Genomic DNA, 20,474 nt, shown 5'->3' with positions numbered 1-20,474 from the left:
CGAGGTATTCGATCGAATACTACTCACTCATCGCTAGCTGTAGTGATTTTTTTTTTCATTGATCAATACTTAAAAAGCGCTGTTATCATGGAAAAAACAAAACTCAAAAATGATACTGTTTGTTGTAGTGTACAGTGAAAAAATCTCCTTTTGTGAAGGTTTTTTTTTGTTATCCAATATATACAAAGTGTCATCATAGCAAAAAAATAGAGAATACTGTCATGTCATCCATCAGTGCAAGTGTTACGATTCTGGTAGACACGGCTGGAATCCAGTAGCCAGATGAAATAAGCCAGGCGCAGTCAGGAATAGTAAAGTTGTAGTCCCGGGCACAGCTGAAGTGTGGATCGCAAGGTGATAATTTGGTGAAAAGTAAAACAGTCTGGTAAAGACAGTTCTGAGGAGCAGGAGCCTGGAACAAGTCACAATATGTGAACAATGGCTGAACTGACCGGTATAAATAGGCTCAAACAGGAAACAAGATGGCTTCACATTGGCACAGATTGGTCATCTTTGTTAAAGGCAATTCCTAGGATAAACAGAGTAGCCTCCAGTGGTGAGGAGTGGAAGTGCAACACGATAGTTCAGAGAAAGAAACAGCGGCCACTGGTGGTAGATTAGCAAAATACACCTGATTCTGACAGCAAGTATTAATACTAACAATAAAAGTGTAACCCTACCTCTGGTCTTGGCAGTCCTGTTAATAGCTGAGGTATTGTTGTACTTTGTAAAAGTAAAGATGAAGTTTTTGAAAGCAGTGAAACACAAATATTGAGTCCCTGTTCTGTGGTCCCTCCTTCTCTGTTACATATAAATTTACCACATTGTCTTTCTGCACCATGTCTTCATCATCTTCATTGACACGGATCCCTCAAACTAATATGTGGACTGAATCACCCAAACCCAACCAAATCTTTTGCATTGTTGCCTTGCGGCGCTGGAGCCCTAGGTGTTTTCATGGGCTCCCTGTGTTTGCATGGGATTCCTGCCACACTCATTGTGAGCCCTATAGGGAGCAGTGACTTACAGTGATGGTAAAAGTGCTGCAGAATACACTGGGTGTATATTTTATTCTCAGGTAAGAGAAATAAGATCATTTAGTAGGGTAAATAAAAATGCCCCAGATCTATAATATAAAAAAAATGTACCAAATAAACCAAATTGATGAAAATCGCCTGCAAAAAAAAAGGCCAATGTCAATACAGCTTTTATTTCCAGGATCATTTACAAAATGAAAACTGCACTAGGAATGGTTGTTATGTGCAACATGGTCAATATTTCTGCAAACATGACCATATTCCCAGCACTTTATAGGGCTGCAGGAAATTGATTTTTCTTTCTTCACCTGACCAGTCATATAGCGAGGATGATATCACCCAGTCTGCATAGTTCCAGGGTTGTTCCATGCTTAGGGCTTTCTAGCCAACTTGATGGTAATACTGTGGTTTCTCAGGGGCTGGTGTAAGGAAAAAGCTAGAGGAAACATTCCCCAGTAGCTCCCTGGGGGAGAGACACAACAGGATAGTGAGCCCTAAGCTGAGGTCCCCCTGTCCCTTCCTACTTGCCTGTACTGTCCTAAGCAACAGGCGACAACTGGGTGGCAAACCCTACCTAGATACAGGTTATAACACAAAACACAGACAAGACTAACAACAACAAAGGGAGGTCATCTAGCCAAGTGGTTGGTAACAGTTGAGCTAACAGTTGAGTAAAACAGTACAGGAACAATATCCAAGAGAATAGTCAAAGGTAAAGCCAGAGGTCAATAATATGAGTACAAGTAACAAATAAGCAAAAGTAACAACCAGCAAGCACAAGGGAATAGCAAGCACCGATGTGAATGTGAGCAAACAATAAATAGGAAGGAAGAACCCGCCCCAGACCTGATAGGAAGATAGGCTGTTATCACACAGGCAAGGCTAAGATTAACTATTAGAGTAAGTTCATATGGGGTTTTTTGGTCTGGAACCTGAGGCGGAGACCACCTCAGGTTACAGACCAAAAGCCAGGTATCCACAACTGAAAGCCGGTGCACTAAGCCTGTTTCTCTAGAAGCATGTGGATATTATCTGATCTGCAGTTATATTAGATTTCTAGTAATCGTATTAAGTCTTGTGATACTGGCCGTGTGCTCAGCTCGGCTGCATCTCCAGTGTAGCTGAACTGAGCGCATGGCCAGCACTGCTACATCTCGGCATAGGAATGCATAGACCAGTGTTGATTGGCCGAACGTCATACAGAGTACAGCATTTGGCCAATCAACACTGGTTCTGCCAGAGGAGACCGAGTCTAAGATCAGACCACAGCAGTCTCCATTCTGGTCCGATCTTAGACTCCGCCTCCTCACAGACGAGCCTCTGGCAGAACCAGCGTTGATTGGCCAAATGCTGTATACTGTATGGCATTTGGCCAATCAACGCTGGTCAATGCATTCCTATGGGAAAAAGTCAGCTTGCGCATATCACAAGCTGATAGGGATCCCGACCGGATAGAGCCCTAAAGAGCTGGGTGAGTGACATTCCCACCTAAATAAAGGTAATCCCTAGCTAACCCTGCCTGTACATCTGTCCCTTTCTCACAGTCACATAGTTCACAGTCTCATATGAACCGAATCTGAAATCCACTGTTCGTATAAACTGATTCCGGCCGCCAATTACTTTTTCCGATTTTTTTTTTTGCAATGCCTCCATTGTCGTAGTTCCTGTCCCACCTCCCCTGCGCAGTTATTGGTGCAATAAAAGCGCCAGGGAAGGTGGAAGGGGAATTTTTAGTGAGTTTTCCACCTGGTGTTCAACTGGAATCGAACATCTCGAACAGCCTGATATCCGATCGAACATGTACTCATTTATACCTATATATAGTATAGGTGTGTTTGGGATATCTCCAGTACAGCTTATAACCATGGCACACCCTTGCATATCAAGGTTAAAATGCTATGTCAACAATTGTATAGTTAATTTCTTAGGTCTCATTCACAAAACATTGTAATCCATGAGACTTAAAACATTTAAAGTGCTAACTACTTACAGTCTTATAGTTCAGCAAAATGTATCCACCTTATATGTAATAAACAATCTCACTAGTATCAACTGCAGACAAGCAGGATTTTGTCATTTACACGAGGTTCACATGTGCGTTGGGGTTTATGTTCTTTGGATCTGCTTGGCAACCCGAAACACTGAAACCTAATCTGCTTAAATATTGGTTACCATAGACCATAATGGGGTTTGATGGGTTTCTTCCCAGTTTTTGCCTGAAGAAAAGAAAAGTCCTCTCTGCATTTTTCAAATGAAATAGGGGTCTGATGAGAATTTTGTCACAATCTGACATGGCAGGTCACAGGTTTTAGATCTTTGATAAAGACTAGGGTTGAGTGATCAGGATCGGAAAAGATATCCTGATCGGCGATTGAGCATATTTCATGATCGCGATCTGCTGGAAAATGATCGGAAATCGGATTTTTAAATCTCAAGATCGGCTCAACCCTTAAAGTGACTTTTCCCATAGAGAAGCATTGACTAGGGTTGAGCGATCTGGATCGGCAATTGAGCAAATTTCACGATCGCATTCGGGATCGGCTGGAAAATGATCGCATTTTAAAATTGATCCTGAAATCTCAGGATCAGCTCAACCCTACAAGACAAGTTGATAGAGTTTTATACTCATTGCCAGATTTGGAGTCAAGGAATTCTTTTTCCCCTGACATTTGGTATTGGCCTCATTGGGCTTTTTTTTTGCCTTCCCCGGGGGCAACACTGTAAGCTTATAGGTTGGATCTGATAGTCCTGACATATCTTCATCCAGTCTCACATACTATGCTATCACACTATCATGCAGCATACGTGTAATGTTAAACTTTGATACCTCTGTAGCTGCAGGGGGCGGTATGGTATGTAAGCAAACCACATGCCAGGCGACAAGGCTCAAGGCTTCATCCTATGCTCACAGCATTACACCGATCAGTAACTCAACAACATTTTTCAAGCAACATTTCCCTATGCCCAACCCAATAAAAAAAATACTTAAAATCAAAGCAAGTTCTCCATCACAGAAGCAATCTTTGTAGAACTGAAGACATTCACCACCATGTCCCTTCTTAGGTTTCTGAGCTTTGTCTCAGCTCTTGCAGCAGCAGGTAAGTCTTTTATAAATGTCTTTCAGAATAGTATCCGAATGTATCATCCAACTATCAGTCGTGAGGATTATATAGGGCAAACCCTAAAACCGCGATCAGCCATCTTTAGGTATCAACTCAAAGACCTTCTTAGATATTGGAAAGATTAACTTGACACTTAATGTGCTAAGAAGACTGCGGCAGAAAGTTATCTCCACCATTTTAGTCACTTTTTGACGACTTTTGTTAAGATGCATTATCAACATTCTTCTCTGTCACAAGGAAATGATCTTTACAATAGAAAACAGGGAAAGATGAGGATGTGATGGGATCATCGACCATATCTGAAAAATAGGCGGCTCCCCAGAGTGCCCCATGTTGCAGAAACGCTGCATTTATTGTTGCAGAATTTGCTGCGTTTTTTTTTAGCCAAAATCAGGAAGGGAATGGAAAATATAAAGGAAGTTCTTGGACGTTTCTATTCTGTTAAATCCACTCCTGAATTTAGGTAAAAAACAGCAGAAATATGTGCAACAAAAACACTCTGTTTCCACAGCATGAATTCCAAATATGTTGCTAATAACAATGTAGCAGAACATAACTTTCCTGCCTCTATAGTGCTGCATATAGTATATAGCTCTATAGTGCTGCATACAGTATATAGCTCTATAGTGCTGCATACAGTATATAGCTCTATAGTGCTGCATACAGTATATAGCTCTATAGTATTGGCATACAGGGATATAGCTCTATAGTGCTGGATACAGTATATAGTTCTATAGTGCTGCATACAGTATACACAGTAGTTCTATAGTGCTGCATAGAGTATATAGCTCTATAGTGCTGCATACAGTATATAGCTCTATAGTGCTGCATACAGTATATAGCTCTATAGTGCTGCATACAGTATACACAGTAGTTCTATAGTGCTGCATACAGTATATAGCTCTATAGTGTTGCTTGCAGTATATAGCTCTATAGTGCTGCACACAGTATATAGCTCTATAGTGCTGCACACAGTATATAGCTCTATAGTGCTGCATACAGTGTATAGCCCTATAGTGCTACATACAGACATATATAGCGCTATACACCACTACTTTGTATCTGTAAAGCAGAACCTTGCTATGGAGACTTCTAGCTGAGAAAATTCTCCTCCAAGTAATAAGTGATTTTATAAATTGCCTAAAATATTTAAAGTTATCTCAGGACTCTGAGTATAAGATCGATTGGATGTGGCGGTCACTAACCACAGGTTGAGTGAGATTTCCATACTTTCAATCTTCCTGTTGAGAAATAAAGGGTAAAAACATAAAGATGTAGAATTTTATTTAATGGTAATATATAAAAAAATAAAAAAATATTTATATAATGCAAAACTTTGTAATTTTTAATCATCATTGTCTCTGGAAATCCCATTCATGTGCTAAGTGTAATCTTATATTTTGCCACATCTATACATTTCAATAGGACTATGTATACAACCCTTTAACACAGATCGGTATTGAGTGAGTCCACACACTGTGATATTATACCGGACACACATGTCTTTAGTGTTATACTTATACTGTATTATTAGCTGACATCATAGCTTTGTGCCGGAGACCTAAGGAAAACAGTCCTAGAACATAGACCCGACATATAGATGCAGAACAGAAATGTTTGTTATGTAGCATTATGTATCATGGTATGACATGAAAACTGAATGGATATACTGTATTGATGAGGACGTGTACTACGTGGATGTCCCACTATATAGTGTACATTTAGTCAGTCCGACCATTTATCACAATGACTGAAGCTGGATGTTAAAGGGAGTTTATCTCTTCCCCAACCCCTTTAAACCTCCCACTTCTCTGATGTCTCCATCCTCTTAGCAAAATCTCATGTGCAGAACTCTCTTCCTATCCTCAGCTTGTATGGACACACTGCGCATGCGCCATTTACTTGGCCTTCCCTTTACCTGGAAGAGGAGAGGCTTCATAGACTGTAATAGCTCACTGCGCATGCGCACGAGGTCCCACCATGGGGATGGTGACACCAGATCAGGGGGGAATCAGCTCCCAGTACTTGGGAACCCAAGGACCCCCTTGTTGTTCAAGTGCAAGTAATAATGGAGGCGTTATATGTTAATGATGTTGTCATATCTTTAGGTCACGCTTTTTCATGTATGGAGTGTGTCTCTTCAAATTCTTCCTCATGCTCGGGCCACAATATCACTTGTCTCTCCGGAGAGGCGTGTGGATCCATAAACGTACGCTCCGTTATTGGTAAGCTATAGGACAATGTACTTTTTTTTTTTTTCAGGGCTTTATTTTTTGTTCTGCTTTGGTGTCTTTGGCATTATTCATCGATGCCAGGACCGCGGGTCGATAAACTTAATGTAATAAATATGATTTGTGATATATTTTATTTGTAATTGTGCTGGGCTTACAATATGACATATGCGTAATATCACTAAGGCTGGTCTTACACGGCCGTAATGTAAGTCCGCAATTGAGGGTTTTCAATTGCGGACCATTTGCTGACACATTATATTCAATGCGGCCTCTTACACCACCAGATATTTTATCCGTGGTGTGGCTGGGCCACAACCGTGGTCCACAATTTATAGGACATGTCCATAATGGCTGTGAATTGCGGCACTGCACGGACTCGCCCATAGAACTCTATGGGCGAGTGCGGCAACACACGGACATCTGTGGAGTCTATATTGCTGATCAGCAACTTGCCAACAGTACATTCAGGACGGTTGTGCAAGAGCAGCCTAAACTGTCACTAAAGTTTGACAAGTGTTTGCAATATTTGTCTCCAAACTAGACGGATTCTTAGGGAGAAAATTGGCGCTCCATCTCAAAAACCACCCTCCATTGGTTGAAATGGAGGCAAATGCAAAATTTTTTGCGCATTGAGGTATATATATATATTTTTTACAGCATTCACCATACGGTATAAATAACACTATTTTTGGATAGCGAGGACTTATACAACGTGTATTCATTTATTTATTTTTAATTGTAGAGGTGGTTTTTTTTTTAACTCTTTATAATTTTTTATTTGAATTATTATTATTATTATTATTATTATTATTATTATTATTATTATTTTTAACTTTTTCCCTTTCCCACAATGCAACTTTATCACGACATCCTGGGGGTTAATCCGCCGGAGTCAGAGTATCTACCTACTATCCCCACCTCCCTAGACTAGTATTATAGAGAAGGCGGGGCTTAGGAGAGTGTGGTACTGGGAGGGGAGACATGAATGACGCATTCACATCTCCCTGCCCACACTCTCCAGCTGCACCAAGCCCTGCCTACTCCCTGCATCTCTACAATACTAGTCTAGGGAGGCGGGGGGCGCAGGGCGCTCTGAAGACATGTGAAGGACAGAGGACCGGACCGGACAAAGAAGAACTGGGAGCGGACACTGGTGTGTGTGGGGGGTTAATCACTACACAGCGTGGGGTCCAAAAATTGAATCAATTTTTAGACTACATGCTGTGTAGTGAATAGGATTGTTTTTTAAATCCGATCTCCGATTATTTAAAAAAAATTCCATTGACTTGCATTGGGATCGTAATTGGGATTGGGTTAGAATAGAATATAAGTGGAAATCGGATTTTAAAAACGATCCTGAAATTTCAACCCCAATCAGGAATCCTTCTCCACCACTTTATCTGCTATGGTAAAATCGGACAAACTAAGCTCTTCCATCCACTACAGTAAGCTCCCTCTTATCATTAGTGTAAATGGAAGCAATTAGGAGAGAGTAATGTTCTCTGAAATATTTCTGATCCCATGGATGACCAAGCACTCTTTACGAAGACTCTCACTTCTAATCTCTATGCCACAAACCTGTCAAAAATTGTTTTTTCTCTTGTAGTTGGATTGAGAACTTCATTTTTCATCCAGACCTGCATTCCTCAATCTTACTGCGGCTTCTTGGGCGGTATGAGCAACAGCGTAGGACAAATATGGGTGGATATAACAACGTGTTGTAACGAACTAATGTGTTCTTCTATTTTATGTAAGTCGTCCACTTTGTTATATTTCATTGTTGCCTTTTTCTACAGGTACCTTGAGTATACCAGTGACCCACTGACACTGAACAAGATTTCTATTGCAGCCTAATTTCGTTTATATATTCAAATTTACAGGGTTCATTTGTAGCCTACAAACAAAAGTGAAAAAAAAACAAAAAAACAAATTGAAGCAAAAAAAATACAAAAATATCAATTTACACCTCATGGAATCAAATAGGTTATTTACTCCATCTTCTTTTTAGACCCTGATTCAAAGTGATCACCTGATGCAGATCAAAGTGACTCTCAAGCTACATGGACATAACAGTGGAAAATGTCCATGTGCTGTCTGTTTTTTTTTTTGTTGTTGTTGTTTTTTTGTTTTTAACGGACGTCATATGGCTGTTTCATATGGTTGTTTGTCGTTGAAGGGCTATTCTTATAACTGTCATTTTGACAGTTCATTGTCACAGACCGGCAGATTAGGTCATGTCCTATTTTAAAGGGATTCTACCACTAAAGCAACATTTTTTCTAATTACCATGTCGGAATAGCCTTAAGAAAGGATATTCATCTCTTACCTTTAGACGTGGTCTCCGCGGCGCCGTTCCTTAGAAATACCGTTTTTAACCAATATGCAAATGAGTTCTCTGCAGCAATGAGGGCAGGCCCCATCACTCAAATGGCAATGGAAGCGTCCCCACTGCTGCCTGAGAGCTCACTCCAGCGCCGCCTCCATCTTCAGCTGCAACCCCACCTCTTCTGTCTTCTTCTGTTGGTTCAACTTCCGACACCTGCGCAGTACACTCCTGTATTGAATTACAAGAGCAAGAGCGGCCTCCCAAAAATGGCTGCTGGCGATGGAAGCGTCCCCACTGCTGCTCAAGAGCTCACTCCAGCACCGACTCCATCTTCAGCTGCAACCTCTTCTGTCTTCTTCTGTTGGTCCAACTTCTGACGCCTGCACATTACGCTCCTGTATTGAATTACAGGAGTGTAATTTTTGGGAGGCCACTCTTGCTCTTGTAGTTCGATACAGGAGCCTACTGCGCAGGCATTGGAAGTTGGACCAAGACGGAAGATAGAAGAGGCGGGGTTGCAGCTGAAGATGGAGGCGGCGCTGGAGTGAGCTCTCGGGCAGCAGTGGGGAAGCTCCCATAGCCATTTGAGCACTGGGGCCCGCCCTCATTGCTGCGGAGAACTAATTTGCATACTGGTTAAAACCGGTATTTCTAAGGAACGGTGCAGCGGAGACCACGTCTAAAGGTAAGAGATGAATAGCCTTTCTTAAGGCTATTCCGACGTGGTAATTAGAAAAAAATGTTGCTTTAGTGGTAGAATCCCTTTAAGTTTCTTTTCAGGGATCTCTCCATACTCTGAAATGTATGGGGGATAGGTCTCTTGGGGGGCCACACGGTGGCTCAGTGCTTAGCACTGCAGCCCTGCAACGCTGGAGTCCTGGTGTTCAGATGCCGCCAAGGGCAAAAAACCATCCAACCATGGGGCCGCAGAAGACCAGCCGGTGCAGATCTGCCGTTCAGTCATGGCCAGCATTGAGCACACGGTCGTGTGCAACTAGCCTTAGGGCCAAGAAATAGAGGTTGTGTTCAATTGTATTTCCCAGACCAACAACTGTTTCTATGAGCAAATCTCATAGCATCATACCATTTTATGATGCTGGAAGCTTCCAAATTACAGTGACTTTAGTATACAGTATTCGCACAATTCACAATCTCTGCCCAGTAGAATCTTATAAGGATCATATCTCTTGACCTCATCACCGTCATGTGAAACGGGCCATTGGAAGAATAGTAATAGATCTTCTTTTTGATAGGATATGTTCATATTCTGATGGCAAGCAGGGATATAACTTTAGGTGGTGCAGACGGTACAGTCACACCAGGGCCCATAAGCAATGACACACTTACAACTGGGCCCAGAAGGAGAGGGGAAGGGTCCACAGATCACCCACAACACACCGGCCAGATTTAGGATTTGATGACCATTGTTTGTGTTTATCCATTGTCACATCCTGTGGCCAATAACATTTTTTTCTATCAATTTAACTGACTAAGGGTGCATTCACACTGAGTAAACGCTAGCTTATTTTGTAAAGTAAAATTACACTTGTAAATTTTGCTATCCCATTGACTTCAATGACATTTTACAGGCGTATTTTTACAGGCGTATTTTTACAGGCGTATTTTTTACAGGCGTATTTTTACACTTGTAAAAAAATATCATTGAAGTCAATGGGATAGCAAAATTTACAAGTGTAATTTTACTCTACAAAATAAGCTAGCGTTTACTCAGTGTGAATGCACCCTAAGGGCTTGTTTTTTTGGGACTAGTGGGAGTGTTTAATGACATTATTTTGGGGTAGATTGATTCTTTTTTATTAACTCTTTCTGGGAAGGAATAGAAAAAAAAACTGCAATTTCGCCATTGCCTTTCATTCCATAATTTTTGCCCCATTCAATGTGTGATTTAAATAACCCGATCAATTTATTTACTGAGTTGATTTGATTAAATTGATCCCAAACTTATATTTTTTTTTTTCTAAAATCAGTTTTGCTACTTTTGGAAATGAATAGTCCACTTTGTAATAACAATATTGTTTCCAAGACACATAACTTATTTTTGAGGGTGTATTTTTTGCAGGAAGACCTGATGTTTTTATTGATGCCATTTTTTTGCCATATTGAGGACATTAATCCCCAAAAAACTGTCATAGAAAGTCAATTGCGGCAGAATAAAACCCAATAATGACTGGAGAGTAAAGTCTATAAGTTGGTCACTAATGGGTTAACGTTCTTTGATCCCCTTTCTGATTCCCTTCGGCAGGTTGTACATCATAAATGTATTACCCCTGTCCACTGGTGCACTGGAGTTACACTGGCTTTCCCTGCCAGGAAAAAGAAAATTAAACTTGTAATGGCAAAAGTAACGATTGGTCAGCCTATAGTCAAAAAGTTGCTGGGGTATGGGTGCACAAATGGATCTGTATTATGGTCAAGTGTCCAAGTGAAATGTTGGATTTCACTTCATGGGGACATTGACCACAAACCAAGTGTCAATCTCTGGAAAAAAACAAGTGATTGTGATGTTAACAGGATCTAGTCAAGAGTCCTTTGAATACACAGAAGACATCAAGAAAGGTCTTTATAGGGTGTCAGGGTCCGGGGTTGCTAGGTGGGGTGGCATAGACACAAAAGTCCAGTTTCTTTAGTCCAAACAAAGGTAGAGTTTTATTTTCACTCAAAACAAAACGGTGCAGCAACAAAAGGAAACTATACAAAAATAAATCCCTGCCCGGCTAGGCTCTAATGAAACATAGAATAGGTTACCTCACCTAGAATAATAGAAATCAAAAGTTAGTTGAAGAATTCAGGACACAGCTCCAAAAAACAACCTCTCTATTTGGCACTCCAGCCAAGCTCTGCCAAAGTCTGCTGCTGGAGCTGACTTCTTAAGCCTCCTTGATGAGGAGACTCTCTGCAGCTGAGTGTGGACTAGAGGAGGGTGGAATGACAGGTCCCACTACCAACCTACCTGCCATTCCTAAAATCCAGCCCAGTAACTGGAACTCTGAAATAATCCCCAGCAGACAATAGTTATCTGCTATGAAATGTTTTGGAGTTTTCTCATCTCACCCACCTTAATAGTCTGGGTGAGATGTACACCCCCTCCATTACCTGACCAACCATTGGCTTACAAGGGTCATACATGATATACATTACGGTGCTAATATAATGAAACAATAATTTCTATATTTTTATGTCACTATTTAATATTTTTATTACTTTCTCTTGTTCAGACTCATTGCCCCTAGGCAGCAATGACCCCAATGGAGTGGTCTGTCCATCCTGTCTATCTATGGCCTCTGCCAAGTGTCCCCCTTCATCTACTACCCAATGTATCGGGCAGGAGAATATGTGTGTTCTCGCATCAGCAAACACAACAGGTACAAAATAGCTTCTGTTTTATATACAAAGAACAAAAGGCCATCTAGAGAAGATGTCTTACCAGTACTGAACTATCAGGGACATAAGTGTAAGTAAAGTGTTGCATGTTCGTAGACAATGTACCAAATAAACCATTGGAAGGGGCCACATGGTGGCTCAGTGGTTAGCACTGCAGCCTTGCAGCGCTGGAGTCCTGGTGTTCAATTCCCGCCAAGGGCATAAAACCATCTGCAAGGAGTTTGCATGTTCTCCCCATGTCTGCATGGATTTCCATCCCATATTTCAAAAAAAACATACTGATAGGGAAAAATGTACATTGTGAGCTCTATGTGGGGCTCACAATCTACATTAAAAAAAACAACAAATAAACCATTGGGGTTTTGGAAATGGCAGCATGTCAATTATACCTATGGAAACATTGGCGGTTCCCCTATAAGTATAATGGAAACAGAAAGAACTGGGAAAAGCGCTGCAGGAAAAACCACAATGCGTTGCCGCCATGCTTTTTCCCACAGCACTTTTTTTTGCTGTGGGATGCCACGTTGGGCCTTAGCCCTAAAAGGGGTTATGTAGGATTAGAAAACATGACTGATTTCTGTTTCTCAAGTCTGTTGGTGATATGGCCATGGTACAATCCACTCATTCATTTTAGTGGGACTCAACTGTAGCAATGCTATGTGATCAATGAACGTGAAGTCACTTGCTGAAGAATGGAAATAAGTCATGTTTTCTAAACCTGCATAACCCCTTTTAGGCTAAGGCCTAATGTAGCGTCCTGCAGCAACGCATGGTGGTTTTCCTCAAAAAGTCCAAAAACATTTCCTCTGTGTACTTTCTGCTTCCTACATACAGCAAAGCCCCAGAAAGCACAGGGGGCAGTCCCCCTGCACTCAAATAGCACTTGGGGCATCCTCTGTGCTGCCTGAAGACTCTACAGCAACACACTTTTTCTACAGCTGCAATGCATCCTCCTGCATCGTCTTCCGCGTAAATGATTCTGGTACAGAGCTACTGAGCATGCTCAGTATGTTCTGTACTCCATAGAACTACATGAGCATACTGCGCATGCGCAGTACACTCATGTAGCAGCCACAAAAAAATGCGCATGTCTTGTCAGCCATTTTTCTGTGTCCGCTACATGAGGGAACACATTCTTGCCGGAAGAAGACGCAGGAGGAGGAGCAACAGTAACATTTGGCAACAGAAATGGCGTAGATGAAATGGACGGGGAGGGACATTGGCAGTGACTTTCAAGTTTTAAAATCTTTTACTTTTAAGTTGGACATTTCTCATACATGAGGTCAAACATTGTGTTAAACAAAAGATCTTACGTCTGTCTGTTACAGGAGCCTACAAAGCCGAAATTGGCTTTCAAGGTTGTTCAACAAAATCCTTCTGTGATCTTGGTAGTCGCGTCCTAAGCGTTGCAGGAACATCAGCCAAACTGAACTTTATGTGCTCCGACCAAACAACAATACCATCAACAGCAACAACAAAAACAAGAACATCAACTACAACAGAAGACTTCCCCAATCCTTCCTCACGCGGGACACAAAGCGTCCATAAAGTCGCCCTAGTCCCAGCTACTGTGGGTCTTTTACTGCTGAAATTTTTCTTCTAACAATTATTAAAAATCCTTTGAGGAATAAGGTGAAAAATAATTCTTTGCAGAAGAGAATTAAAGGGAGTCTGTCAGCAGGAAAGTCAGGACCAACAATACTCCCATTAGTCTACTGCTGACAGACTCCCTTTAAGTTGTTCCCTTGGTGCGACCACGGCTTGAAAATATCTAATGAAACAAGAAAAATAGAGAAGGCCACACCGAGCGGATCCTTGTGCATTAATCAATAACACTTGGTAGGTAAGAAGAAACAATTAGCCTCTCACCTGGAAAGGTTGTGTGAATGACACAACAACCTTTAGTGCATTAAGAATAGCATGTAAGGCAGCGGAGGCAGCAGCTGTAGACGCCACAGGGACGTAGGCTACTGGTATGTAATGGACCGACTTCCTCAAGGGATTGGGTCGAGGATAAAACAGCGCTTGCCAGTAGATGTAAAATGAAACTCCTTTATTGGCATACACAACGCGTTTCTGCCAAATAGCCCTTTTTCAAGTGTATAAAATTCTTAAAACAAAACAAAAAATACACAACATATAGCATATTATTTCACAGAATCTGGCGTGTTTAGTACATCACAAAATTATATCCTATCCTATTAATATTATAAATGTGAAAGTTTGTGGGTTTGTGAGTTTTGGATGTTCGGATGTTTGTTCCTCAATCACGGAAAAACCGCTCCACCGATTTGGCTGAAATTTTCCACAAACATAGTTAATACACCCGATTGCGCAATAGGCTACTTTTCGTCACAATAGCGCACATACGTTTGTGCCAGGACCCCCACAAAACCCAAACTCACACCACCATCTCTGCAATCTCACACAGTTTGGACCATAGCAAGCCCCAAAATTCATATTGCCCTCTACAGCCTTGCCCCTAACCCCACACAATCACATATACATATACTTTACCACTTTGCCCCTCACCTCAACGATACTCCAGGAGGTTCTCTTTAACGCTCCGGAGCAGCCATGTTTGCCGACCCCCACCGCTCTGACAATCCGCGACACCGCCCACCCATGTCAATACCCCTAGGCAGTCTAATAAATGCAAAAAAAAGTTTAAAAAAAGTAAAAAAAATATAAAAACAAATAAAAAGGATTAAAAATTCAAATCACACCCCTTTCCCTAGAACACATATAAAAGTAGTTAAATACTGTGAAACACATACATGTTAGGTATCCCCGCATCCGAAATCGCCTGCTCTACAAAGCTGTACAAATATTTTTCCTGTTCGGTAAACGCCGTAGCGGAAAAAATGGTCAAAAGTGCCAAACCGCCGTTTTTTGACTGTTTTGATTCTGATACAAATTTGAATAAAAAGTGATCAAAGCAATAACATTTCCCGAAAATGGTAGAACTTCAAAGTACACCCGATCCCGCAAAAAAAGACGCCCTATACATCCCCGTACACGCACGTATAAAAAAGTTACGGCTATCAGAATATGGCGACTTTTCAAAAAAAAATTTTTTTACCACAGTTTTGCCTTTTTTTAAGGGGTCAAAATGTAAATAAAACCATATACATTTGGTATCCTCGGAATTGTAACGAAACACAGAATACAGGGGACATGTCATTTTGGTTGCACAGTAACGCCGTAAAACCAAAGCCCGTAAGAAAGTCTCAGAAATGCATTTTTTCTTCAAATCCACCCCATTCTGAATTTTTTCCCTGATTCCCAGTACATTATATAGAATAAATAATGGTGGCATCATGAAGAAAAATTTGTCCCAGGAAAAATTAAGACCTCATATGGCTCTGGGAGCGGAGAAATAAAAAAGTTATGGGGTTTAGAAGGAGGGGAGTCAAAAACGAAAATCAAAAAATGCCATCAGCGGGAAAGGGTTAACTTCAAATACTTCTGTCCCAAAGTCACTATGTAAAGATTCTCACAACACCGTATATATAGCAGCTCAAATACAAATTAACTTCAACACAAAATTCTCACGTATTCTCTGAATTATAGAAAAAACAAGATACAAACTTACATTTCATATCCCATACCTTATACACGGTACGAAAACCTTACCCGCGCCTGTATATACCCACTGCTACAATCACCGCAGACCAAGTCGCGGGTACCAGCTAGTGAAAAATAAAACTGATATATAATATATATGAGACATAAAAAAAGAATGAGTAAAACCAGGTTTCTAACAATAACCAGTATCACACCCAATGATGCACAATGATGGGTATAGTTATACGCAGAGCATAAGCCATAACAATAATATATAACTCTGTATCTTTGTAGAGACGTCCACCAAATATAAATAAAGTAGTGACAATTATACAAACACGCAAGCAAGTACTTTAGCCAACCGCAATAGGTCAACCATACTCTGTGTTGGAACAGTAGGGTAGGTGGTGGCAAAAAGCTTCTATGTTCTACCAGTCTATCAATAAGGTGCCATAAAGAACATAGAGTCAGAACAGCAGTGGGACTCAGATTTGGCAGGAATATTAATCAAGCATTAGCAGCAGTAGTAAGACGTTAAAATACATAAAAATCATAAATATCAGTACTTACCCTTCCACAGTGGGCCAGAGCATGACACCACCGTGTAGGGCAGCTGTATATATAGCCCACAATTATTAAAAATCCTTTGAGGAATAAGGTGAAAAAGAATTCTTTGCAGAAGAGAATTAAAGGGAGTCTGTCAGCAGGAAAGTCAGGACCAAAAGTACTCCCATTAGTCTACTGCTGACAGACTCCCTTTAAGTTGTTCCCTTGGTGCGACCACGGCTTGAAAATATCTAAAGTACTGTAATATAGTGTAACGATTGTCTCCTGAATCTATAGCTTGCTCTAGCAATTGTTCTCTCGCTGTGCAAACGGTGACTACATAATAATTCAATAATAGGGTTGAGCCGATCCTGACTTTTCAGGATCGATTTTAAAATCTGATTTCCGATCATTTTTCATTCGAACCCGATCTCGATCCCAATTCCGATCCCAATGCAAGTCAATGGGATTATTTTATTAATCGGAATTTGGATTTTAAAAGCAATCCTATTCACTATACAGCATGGAATCTAAGAATTGTTAGAATCCACGCTGTGTAGTGAATCACTAAGTAGCTAGAGGATTTTTTTTTAATCCTCTGGCTACTTAGTCCCCCCTGGTGTCCACTTACCTGCAGAGATGGCTGCTCCTCTGCTTCTCCTTCTTCTTCGCCTCGCTGCCGCTCCACGCTGCTCTTCTTGCTTCACTGCCCCCTGCCTCCCCGATTAGGAGAGTGTGGGCGGGTTAGGAGAGTGTGGGCAGGTACTTGGAGGGGAGACTTCACATCTCCCCTCCCTGTACCCGCCCACACTCTCCTAAGCCACAAGCCCCGCCTTCCTAGCTCTTTAAACACTAACCTGGGAGGCGGCGGCAGCGAGGCGAGAAGAGCAGCGTGGAGCGGCAGCGAGGTGAAGAACACCAGAGCAGCCATCTCTGGAGGTAAGTAGCTACTAGAGATGTCATGTTAGTTTAGTCTCCCATTAGAATGAATGGAGGCAGCCGGCACAGGGGGTTAAGGCTGTGTGCCGGCTGCTTCCTTTCATTCCTATGGAACCGCAGCGGAGCCTTCACACTGAGCATACACTATATACTCAGTGTGAAGGCTAAGCAAAGCATTGTGGGAAATAGTACCGATCTCGATCCCACCTAAAAAGATCGTGTTCGGAATTCCGATGGCGATCGTGAAATTTTCTCGATCGCCGATCGGAATCCAATTTTTTCCAAACACGATCGCTCAACCCTATTCAATAACAAATTTTGAAAAAAAAACCGTCCTAAATGTCCACAGAAAAAGCAAAATAAAAAATACATAGCAATGGTAAACATTTGCAATGCACTTTTCTCACACGTGGGACTCATAGAACAAGGACAGTTGTGAAGTCAGTGGCTGCCATACAGGTGCTCATCCCCAACACCCACCAGGGTCAGGGTCATGGGAAGTCACTTTACCCAGCTGTAGATTTTTGACATGTGGGAGGTGACAATACAAACACAATATACAAACTCCATGCAGTCCCCAGTGCTACAAGGCAACAATGCTAACCACTGAGCCGCTGTGCTATACATCCAATGCAAGGCCCGGTTCACATCTGTATTCGAATTTCCATTTGGAGACACCCCGAATGGAAACCTATCTACATAAAAATGCGGTTACCATAGGAAACCCGTGGACCCCATAGACTAAAATGGGTTCTCTTTTGGATCCCTCAATTCTTTAAGTGTGATATATGCGACAACAAAATAAAAGTTATGTCTTAAACCAAGAAACACGGATTCGACCTTCTGTCTCCATTGATGGTAAACTCACACCGGGTCTGACAAGTTCTGACATCTTCTACCTAGTACTGAGCCCGTCTGCTCCCTGTATAAGTCTATTATTCAGTTTAGGCCGGAGAATAACAATGATATCAGATGTGCTGCAGTAATTGGGGCCACGGATAGATAGATAGATAGATAGATAGATAGATAGATAGATAGATAGATAGATAGATAGATAGGTCAGATAATGGAAACACTTAGCTTAATAGGACCATTAGTCTCATGTCCTTGATGGAATATAATGTTTGGATTTTTAGACATTATGTTGATACTGAAAACTTGGTTGGGAAGAGATTGGAGATTGGCCAGGAGGGATGTGATCGGAAATCATAGACTGTAACTTCGTGTTTAGAGATGAGCAAACACTGTTCGGATCAGCCGATCCGACCAGCACGCTCCCATAGAAATGAATGGAAGCACCCGGCACGTACGCTTTGCCGGCGGCCGGTCGCTTAACCCCCCGCGTGCCGGCCGCTTCCATTCATTTCTATGGGAGCGTGCTGTGAGCGTGCTGTGAGCGTGCTGTTCCGAACAGTGTTCGCTCATCTCTATTCATGTTTATCCAGTGGTCTACTGGTCAAGTTAGTGATCACATGATCCAGCTGCCTATAATAAAAAAAAAAAGTCTAAAAAGTCTGAATTTAACTGAACTAGGAGAAATACATTATAGGCAAATAGGCCGCCTCAGCTTCCGGTCCAAAAACTGGGTAACCGCGACTGAAAGCCGATGCACTGCAGCAGCATTCAGCCGCGCACTCCGCTCCGGATTAGGCCCAATGAATGTTCCTAGTCGGGATGAGGGAGTGTCTTCCGGCTGAATCACGAGGTGTCTCAGCCTGAAGAATGAGCACCTCGCTTCTTTTTACTAGGAGCTGGAAGAAACGGCTCCCGGAAAAAGACTCCTGAGCGGCTCCCATTGAGCCTCTCTTTGGTCAGAATTTAGAGGCAGATACGGCCTCAAAATCCTAATCAAAAAACTTTGTGTGAACTTACCCTTAGGCCCTTTGGGAAAATCTGGTCAGTCTAAGACTGTCTAATCTAACTTTCCACTGTCTAAAAATTAGACAATTTTAATTTAGTTTCCCCATTGTCTTCCCCTTCGGGGAGGTACCATGTGAACACAGTCCAGACAGCCTTAGGCGCCGCATGGGCCGTAAAAGCAGTGATAAAGCGCTGCGGGAAGAACCGCTGCGTGATTGCATCGCTTTGAAGAGAAAGTTCACAGAGTTTTCCTCCGCAGACTTTCTCTTCCCATTATATCTACGGGAAAGCCACCGGCGTCTGTAAAGAAACATAGAGGGGCAGATACACTAATGCCTGGTATTCTACACACTGCAAAGTTAGACTAGACTGTTTTAGGCTAAGACCCCACGTTGCGGAAACTAAAATTTTTGGGGATTGGGGAAAAGGTAGAAGCGTATGTATTTCCTATATATTTCCCATTCATTTTGTAGCCATTGTTGGCTTTGGCTCAAAAAACTGCAACAAAATCTGCAACTGCAGCCTTAGGCTGAGGCCTCATGTTGCAGAAATGCAGCTTTTTTTGTTGCAGATTTTGCTGTGTTTTTTTGAGCTAAAGCCAAGAGTGGCTACAAATGGAAAGGGAAATATATAGGAAATTTCTTAGGGTGCATTCACACGATGTAACGTGCCGCGTGATCTGGCATGTATACGGCATGTGAGAGTTTTGCGCCGTAAAAGCTCCCATTGATTTCAATGGGAGTTAGGATCGTATATTCCGCGTTATATATCACGGTCACAAAATAACGTGGCGTATATGATCCTAACTCCCATTGAAATCAATGGGAGTTTTTACGGTGCGCAAACTCTCACACGCCGTATACGTGCCACATCACGCGGCACGATACAGCGTGTGAACTCCCCCTTATACTTCTCCCTTCTGATCAATCCACTCCTGGCTTTGGTTAAAAAAAAAGCAACAAAATCTGCAACAAAAAAAGCTGTGTTTCTGCAACGTTGGGGCTTTAGGCTAAGGCCCCACGTTGCGGAAATGCAGCTTTTTTGTTGCAGATTTTGTTGCAGTTTTTTAAGCAAAAGCCAAGAATGGCTACAGAAGGAATGGGAAATATATAAGAAGCTCTTATACTTCTACCTTTTGCTCAATCCCCTCCTGACATTGGCTTGAAAAACTGCAACAAAATCTGAAGCAAAAAAAGCTGTGTTTCCACAACATGGGGCTTTAGCCTAAGGCTTAGTTCACACAGAGTTTTTTGGTCAGGGTTTTGAGGCCGTATCCGCCTCAAAACCCTGACCAATAAGACGGCTCCCATTGAAATCAATGGGAGCCGCGCAGGAGCTTTTTCCGGGAGCCGTTTCCTCCGACTCCCGGAGAGAAGAAGCGAGGTGCTCATTCTTCAGGCCAAGTGCCTCGCGATTTGGACTGAAGACACACCCTCTTCCG

Source organism: Leptodactylus fuscus, chromosome 6 (assembly GCF_031893055.1).
Source record: "Leptodactylus fuscus isolate aLepFus1 chromosome 6, aLepFus1.hap2, whole genome shotgun sequence".
Lineage (NCBI taxonomy): Eukaryota > Metazoa > Chordata > Amphibia > Anura > Leptodactylidae > Leptodactylus > Leptodactylus fuscus.
This window is presented reverse-complemented; position numbering follows the sequence as displayed.